General features: G+C 45.0%; 1 pseudogene; it reads right to left on the bottom strand.

Annotated features, from left to right (window-relative positions):
* Nucleotides 1-477: 477 nt before the first annotated feature.
* The window catches only part of LOC139908618 (carbonic anhydrase-related protein 10-like), an 88,281-nt pseudogene continuing 80,867 nt past the window's right edge, over nt 478-7,891 (bottom strand).

Genomic DNA, 7,891 nt, shown 5'->3' with positions numbered 1-7,891 from the left:
CAGAACACTGCAGAGAGTCTTTTTTCAGTTCACACACCAAATTAAAAACACAGTACAGCGTAGACATGAGAGTCCTTGTAGTCTTCTTCACACGTTGGAGTCAAAGTGTGACCTGTGCCTTTACTGTGCTGGCCCTCGTGAGCCGCGTTCATGAGCCAGAGCTTCAGGATACTGGATACTGGATTGTGGAGGGAGGCCAGCACAGTAGATTGTTATTGAGTCAAGTCAGTTGAGCTCAGCTGAGAGACAGTTCAGCGAAGCTCTCTTCAGCGCAGTGTAAGCTCTGTTCAGTTCAGTTCAGTTCAGTTCAGTTCAGTTCAGTTCAGTTCAGTTCAGTTCTGTTCATTTCAGTTCAGTTCAGTTCAGTTCAGTTCAGTCCGGCTCTGCTCTGCTCAGCTCGGTTTGGCAGTGTGAAAAAGACTCAAATGGATTCTGCCTCTCCTCTCTGGCGCGGTAGATTGACATCTTTTTATATTTCTACTTCAGCAGCCACTGGTTCACTGAGGGGAAGAGAAGAGGAGAGGAGAGGAGAGGAGAGGAGAGGAGAGGAGAGAAGAGGAGAGGAGAAGAGGAGAGAAGAGAGGAGAGCAGAGGAGAGAAGAGGAGAGGAGAGGAGAGGAGAGGAGAGGAGAGGAGAGGAGAGAAGAGAGGAGAGGAGAGGAGAGGAGAGGAGAGAAGAGGAGAAGAGAGAAGAGAAGAGAAGAGGAGAAGAGGAGAGAAGAGAAGAGGAGAGGAGAGAAGAGAAGAGGAGAGGAGAGAAGAGGAGAGAAGAGAAGAGGAGAGAAGAGGAGAGAGGAGAAGAGCAGAGGAGAGAAGAAAAGAGAAGAGAAGAGGAGAGGAGAGGAGAGAAGAGGAGAGAAGAGGAGAGTCGAGGAGAGGAGAGAAGAGGAGAGAAGAGAAGAGCAGAGGAGAGAAGAAAAGAGAAGAGGAGAGGAGAGGAGAGAAGAGGAGAGGAGAGAAGAAAAGAAAAGAGAAGAGAAGAGGAGAGAAGAGGAGAAGAGAAGAGGAGAGAAGAGAAGAGGAGAGGAGAGAAGATACATTTCATAATTAGCACAGCAGTTACAGTGTGCAATAAAAAACACAGACATCAAGTTTGAGAGTGAGAGAGACTGTGTGAGAGAGAAGAGAAGAGAAAGAGAGAAATGTAGAGAGAAAAACGAGACGGGGAAAGAAAGAGACTAGAGAGAGTAACTAAGCAAGAATGTGTGTGAGAGAGAGAGAGAGTGCAAGAAGGAGGGAGTGGGAGAGCGATAAACAGAGCGAAAGAAAGAGAGAAGAAGATAAATACAGAGCGAGGGAGAGAGAGAGAGAGAGAGAGAGAGAGAGAGAAGAGCCCTAGCCAACTGAAATCTATTCGTTTATTTCCCAACAGGGATCCTCTCATCACCGGAGACCGCTCTCTGCTTTCTGTCTCTCTGCATTTTCTCTCTCTCTGCTTCACCATGGTCTTCAAGAGCCAAAGTCACCCAGTCAGACGGAGTGACACTTTTCACTTTTCACTCCAAACCCGACACCAGAACTGAATTTGGGCAAACGGGGCAAATCTACAGTGTCTCAATTAGGGATAATGGGACGCTCCCTTCTGTCGCAGCCCCACTTTGTGATTGAGGCTGATAAACTGGGTGTTTTTTTTACATATAAATCTCTCCTAGTGCAGCTTTAATTAAAGGTCCCATCTGGTGTAAAGCAGGACTCCCCTTGCCTCTGTGATGATAAAGGAGTTGGATGGTCTATCTAAACATGGTGAAAGCATCAAAACGCACGGTCGCCAACTAAATCCACACAATCCATATTAGAAAAGCGAGCCTCTAAACGAGCCGTTTGGACTTCCGTAACTTTGTGGCGTCCCAAAGGTTCGCTCATTATCATTTCTGTAAGAAATAATAGACTAACAAAGTGTTTTTTTTCAAAGCGGTCGAGCGGTTGTCATTGTTTAGTAACCGGAGAGTTTTCCCTACCTGTAGCCGCCGGGCCGCAGCGTCTCACGTTTCACTCTCGAAACGGTTAGCCAATCGGAACAGAGGGGTCGTTAATATTAATGAGCCTTAAAGACACGGCGACAGAAACAGCCTGTTCTTGGTAAGGCTCAGAGAGATGCTGGAAAATGAACAAAATGGATTGAGAGTGTTTTTGGTTCATGACACCACACACACAGCTTTGAATGGACCTCGAGACACAAAATAAAACACTGGAGAGCGGAGAATATGGGAGCTTTAAGTCTGCATGTCATCGCCACAAATGTGCCAAGGGACTGTACAGAATACGCACTTGTTCTTTTCCTCTCTGTATACATTCTCTCAGATACTTCCCGCCTCTCTCTCCTCTCTCTTTTCTCTCTGTAAAATCCGATAAGTGAGTCGGCTCAAAGTGGTTTTCACGCAACTCAGCAGCGACGCCGGTGTTGTCCGCGTTCTTTGACCTTCAGCTGTGGAAACTCCTGTAGGGGCTTTTGTGCCGCAACGAGCCGCTATCAAAAGGAAAGAGGAGGCCGAGAAATCCATTTGATGTTGTGGAAAGCACGCTGGGCCGGACCGGATCGATAACAAAGATATTCAGAGCGCGCGGAGGAAGAGGGCGCGGGGGGGGGGGGGCGTGATGCTTCCCGCAGGATACGAGGACTCCTACACGCTCTGCGTAACGCTTCCACATGTGTTGTGCCGTGAGCGGACACACACACACACACACACACACACACACATCTATCAACACACACACTCACTCGCTGATTTACTATCTCTCTCTTATGCCAACCAACTCTAACGCTACTCACCCACCCACAGTTTTACATCCACACAAACACACAATACACTCCCACACACACCCACATACTTTTTTTTTCCATCTTCATGTCTCTCATATCCCTCTCTCTCTCTCTCTCTCTCTCTCTCTCTCTCTCTCTCTCTCTCTTACACTCACACAAGACATGGCTGACAAAGAGCAAGGCTCCTTCCCTGCTAGAAAACACAAAACAACTTTACTTTATAGATCAGCTCTATCCTTACCTTCCACTGACTAAATTCATTCAGCCACCGCTAACCCTAACCTTAACCCTTACCGCTACATGCCCAACCCTAACCAAAACCTACTCCAGCGGCTCTGTATGCCTAAAAAGAAGAAGAAGAAAACGTCTATCAACCAACGCCTACGACCAAGTTTCACTCCGCCACACACAGGAACTTATAGAGAACCCAGCAAACACTAAAGGATTTAGCGATAGTTTGACGGCTAGAGTTCGCCATGACCGACTGCTGTGGCATTATGTTCGCTTTAGGTGCACCGTGGAGTTTGTTTAAGTGCTTTTGGAGCAGCATGAAGTTTGACCCCATTTGTGTCCATTATGACCGTGGCACGCTAGCAGGGACTGCCCGTCTGGTATGAGGCGAAGTATCGAGTTAAAGCAACGTGATCTCATGAAAGTTCGGGAAATGAGCACAAAAAGAGATTACGTTCCTCCGCCAGCATGAATTGGACACGGCGTTTTCATGTACAGGTTGGCTAACGGTTAAGTTTAGGCAACTAAAACAACGTTGGTTGAGGTTTGGGTTAAGATGATTAAGGTTAGGAAACTAAAACATTACATAACATATATTTAAGGTTAGTGTTAAGGCTTTGTTAGGTTTAGGCAACTAAGGGTGTTTTCACATATAGCTCATTTTAAAGGAACCAAACTCAGTCCTTTTTAAGTGTACCAAAAAGTGAACCAGCTGCATATGAACTTACAAGAGGACTCGGACCACAAAATGGAGCACAAACAAATTGACCAAACCTCCTGGGGTCTGAGTTTGGTTTGTTTTAGAGAATCTGAGTTCATTCAGCGTGTTCACATATGCACAAAAAAGTTCATTGGACTGAGTCTGAGTGTGAAAAAACACTAAAACAATTTGGTATAGGGAAAGGCTTTGGTCATGGTTATATAAGAAAAACTTTTGATTGTTTCTATGCCTGTATGTATGCCTTCTATTGATTGTGTGTGTGTGTGTGTTTGCTCTTTTTATCTGCCTCCTCTGTGTTATAGTTGTGTGTGTGTGTTCTGTATCTCTGTAAAGCACCTTGGTACATTCTACTATTTATTCAATAAGCTGTTTTGGAAAGCACTCTGCTACATTAAAAACTTAAAACTTAAAAATGTAAACTTCACTCACAGTAGAAATCTTCTAAAGATAAAGTTTACACTTAGAGGGTCTAGCGAGCGCTTTCTAAAAAAGTGGGAACCCTTTGTCTCCTATTTTAATGGTTTATCTACTCTTCCACCTGACTGACTGCCTGTGTTTCTACATGTTATCTGCCTGTAGCTCACCCCTGATCAATGTACTTCTTACCTCCATGGCCAAATATAAAACAGAGGTTTTTTTTTTTTTTTTGTAATGTGTGTTGTTGTTGTTCAGGGGTAGGGTGGGTGGGGTAATAATAATGTGAAAAATGGTGATCTGTAAACCTGGCATTGTGTTTATTGTTTGTTTATGCTTTTCACCGATAAAAATGATTCTAAAAAAAAAAACCCAGTAGAAATCTTCTTGGTAGAAACTAGGAATCGGCAGGAACCCGGCATCCAAAAATGAGCCGCCATCATTAAGGATGTTCCAGGAAGGATCCTTCATGTCTCCTCGCCTCCGTCCTCCAAAGAGGCGCGGTCCGAGGATACTCAGGTGTTTCCTCGATGCGGAAATAATGAGTGAAGATGATTCACGTGCCTATTGCCTATCGGCTAAACCGGCTCCATACCGCCAGAAAGGTGTAGAAAAAACTACAGATAAAATCCATAGTTGTAAGTAGCCTTGATGTGTCTCTCATTCTGTATTCATCTTTCTTGTGAATTGTGTTTGTGTGTGTTTCCATGGAATTTCTCTTCGGGGAGAATAAATTCTTACTAAACCTCATTAACAGCATTTTATAGTCTATTTTGCACATTATGTTCTTACAGCTAGATCTATGGTCATTGAGGGGAATAAAAAGAATAAAACTTTGCTTCATTGCTGTGAGCTGTGAACTACATGATCATTGCCTAACGCCAAGTCGCAAAAGCATAAAAGTCCGACAGTAACACATCAGCTTAAGACATTTATTTTAGGTGTTCTGCCTCCATGAGGAAGACGAGGCTCATTAGGGGCGGACAGAGATGAATTGCACATTATTGTTAACTTTGTGAAGCGTTTCTATGTGGATAAAACTAGACAGCTGTTATCCGCGGAGGGGAAGGAGCTACTGTGAAACGCCACACTTTCCGATTGACAGAGCACGGTTCACTTGCTTCCTCTCCTCCTCGCATCTTCTCCTCATCTCCCCTGTGACCTTTGACCGAGGAGTCGAGGAGGACACGAGGAGACGAGGAGACGAGGAGACGAGGAGAAATCGTTACCAAATGGAACGCACCCCCTTTCAGTGTCAGACTACTTCCTGTTTACAGTCTGTGCCTCCTTCACGTAACCGTTTTGTGGTTTGGAAAACGTATTTCTCGTGCCCGGGGCGACTTTGTGCGTATTCCCCAAAATTTCAGGAGACCAGGCTGAAAATGTTATCTACCAATCAGCAACAACATAGGTGAGTAGAAAATCAGAATAGGTCTCAAAAATTCCTAGAACTATCCCTTCAAACCCTAGTCCTAAAAGTGGGGACACACACACACAGCAAACACCTCACCACTCCCTGACACCCCCCCCCCCGCCCCACCCCATACTACCTCTGTACTGTGGCCGGAGGGCGCGGTTGTTGGGACAGTCGCGGCCCTGCTTGCTGAAGTTGATGTTGGTCCGGATGCAGCGCTGCAGCAGCGGCTGGGTGGGCCGGGTGTTGTCGCTCATGCTCAGGAAGATCTTGTAGGGCTCGTTCTGGCTGAGGAGGCGCAGGGAGTGCATCTGGGAGGGGGGGGGGGAGGGGGGGTTAAAGGAAAAGGGATAGAGGTAAAGACAGGGAGAGTTCAGTTCAGTTCACTTGTTCAGTTCAGCTCTGCTCAGTTCAGTTCAGATGTTCAAGTCAGTTCAGTCTGGTTCAGTTTGCTCCAGTTCAGTTCTGTTTGGTTGAGTTGAGTTCAGTTGAGTTCAGTTAAGTTCAGTTGAGTTCAGTTCAGTTTGCTTCAGTTCAGTTCAGTCCAGTTCAGTTTAGTCCAGTTCAGATGTTCAAGTCAGTTCAGTCTGGTTCAGTTTGCTCCAGTTCAGTTCTGTTTGGTTGAGTTGAGTTCAGTTGAATTCAGCTGAGTTGAGTTGAGTTGAGTTGAGTTTTCTTCAGTTCAGTTCAGTCCAGTTCAGTTCAGATGTTCAAGTCAGTTCAGTCTGCTTCAGTTCAGTTCAGTTAAGCTTAATTCAGTTCAGTTGCCCAAGTCAGTTAACTTTGGCTCAGTTCAGTTCAGTTTTGTCCAATTCAGTTCAATTCACTTGCTCAGTTCAGTTCAGTTGTTTGATTCGGTTCAGTTATTTTCAGTTCAGCTCTGTTCATTTCAGTTTGGTCCAGTTCAGTTCAGTTGCTCACTTCAGATCAGTTCAGTTCAGTTGCTCACTTCAGTTCAGTTCAGATCAGTTCAGTTCAGTTCAGATCAGTTCAGTTCAGTTCAGTTCAGTTGCTCACTTCAGTTCAGTTCAGATCAGTTCAGTTCAGATCAGTTCAGTTCAGTTCAGTTCAGTTCAGTTGCTCACTTCAGTTCAGTTCAGGTCAGTTCAGGTCAGTTCAGTTCAGTTCAGTTCAGTTCAGTTGCTCACTTCAGTTCAGTTCAGTTCAGATCAGTTCAGTTCAGTTCAGTTCAGTTCAGTTCAGATCAGTTCAGTTCAGATCAGTTCAGTTCAGTTCAGTTCAGTTGCTCACTTCAGTTCAGTTCAGTTCAGATCAGTTCAGTTCAGTTCAGTTCAGATCAGTTCAGTTCAGTTCAGTTCAGATCAGTTCAGTTCAGTTCAGTTCAGATCAGTTCAGTTCAGTTCAGTTCAGTTCAGTTCAGTTCAGTTCAGATCAGATCAGTTGAGTTCAGTTCAGTTCAGTTCAGATCAGTTCAGTTCAGTTCGGTTCAGTTCAGTTCAGTTCATATTACCCCAAGATGGATTTCATTTTGCAGCCAGGTATAAACATACAGTAGCAAGTACACAAGCGTATAACAGCAATTAAAACCTGTATGTATTGCACCTAGAATTAGTAAAGCCTTTGTAGGAGGGAGAAGAGAGGAGTGTGTGAGGAAGAGGAGAAGAAGAATGGAGAGACGGGGAGGGAAAGAGAGGAACGATATGAGGAAAAGAAAGTCAGAAGGAGGGAAGGGAGACCGAGAAAAAAAGCGAAGAGACGTAGAGATCAAGGAGAACGAAGGAGGAAAGGGAACGGAGGAGAGGAAGCGAGATTAGAGGGTGAGACGACTGAGCGGAGAAAGCTGGGGAGATGGAGACGGAGAGAGGGATGACAGGAAGGAGGAGGAGGAGTAAGAGGGTGAGTAAATAGCAGATGGCGTGTGGGAGTTCATTGTGTACCTTCATGCATGCAGGTGAGTACGTGTTGTATGATGTGCTGTATTGTAGTGCTTACTTTCCCAGTTCAAAGAGCTGGGTTTGAATCTGATTTGTACATGTGCTTTTTTGTGACAAGGCTGAAAACGAGCTGTAACACTTTGTAGATGTGACTGAATCTTGTTTTCTGACGCACAATATACTTTATTAGATAGATGAACAACAGAGTTTTCAACGTGGATTTGTTTACATTCATAATTTCTCTCATACAGACCCTCTTACCTTTGTGGGTATATCTCACTCGTGGGTATATCTCACTCAAAACTAGTTATTATTGTTTGCGCTCAAATGACACCCTCTTACTGTCCGTCCCTGAAGGTTCGCACTGAATTTGGCAAACGGGCCTTTATGTTCTCCGCCCCTGCAGCCTGGAACCACTTGCAGACAGATTTGCAGCTAGATGAGCTGATCCCGAT

Source organism: Centroberyx gerrardi, chromosome 7, assembly GCF_048128805.1.
Source record: "Centroberyx gerrardi isolate f3 chromosome 7, fCenGer3.hap1.cur.20231027, whole genome shotgun sequence".
Classification (NCBI taxonomy): Eukaryota; Metazoa; Chordata; class Actinopteri; order Beryciformes; family Berycidae; genus Centroberyx; species Centroberyx gerrardi.
Note: the sequence above shows the minus strand (reverse complement) of the source record. Positions and strands in the feature narration are given on the sequence as shown.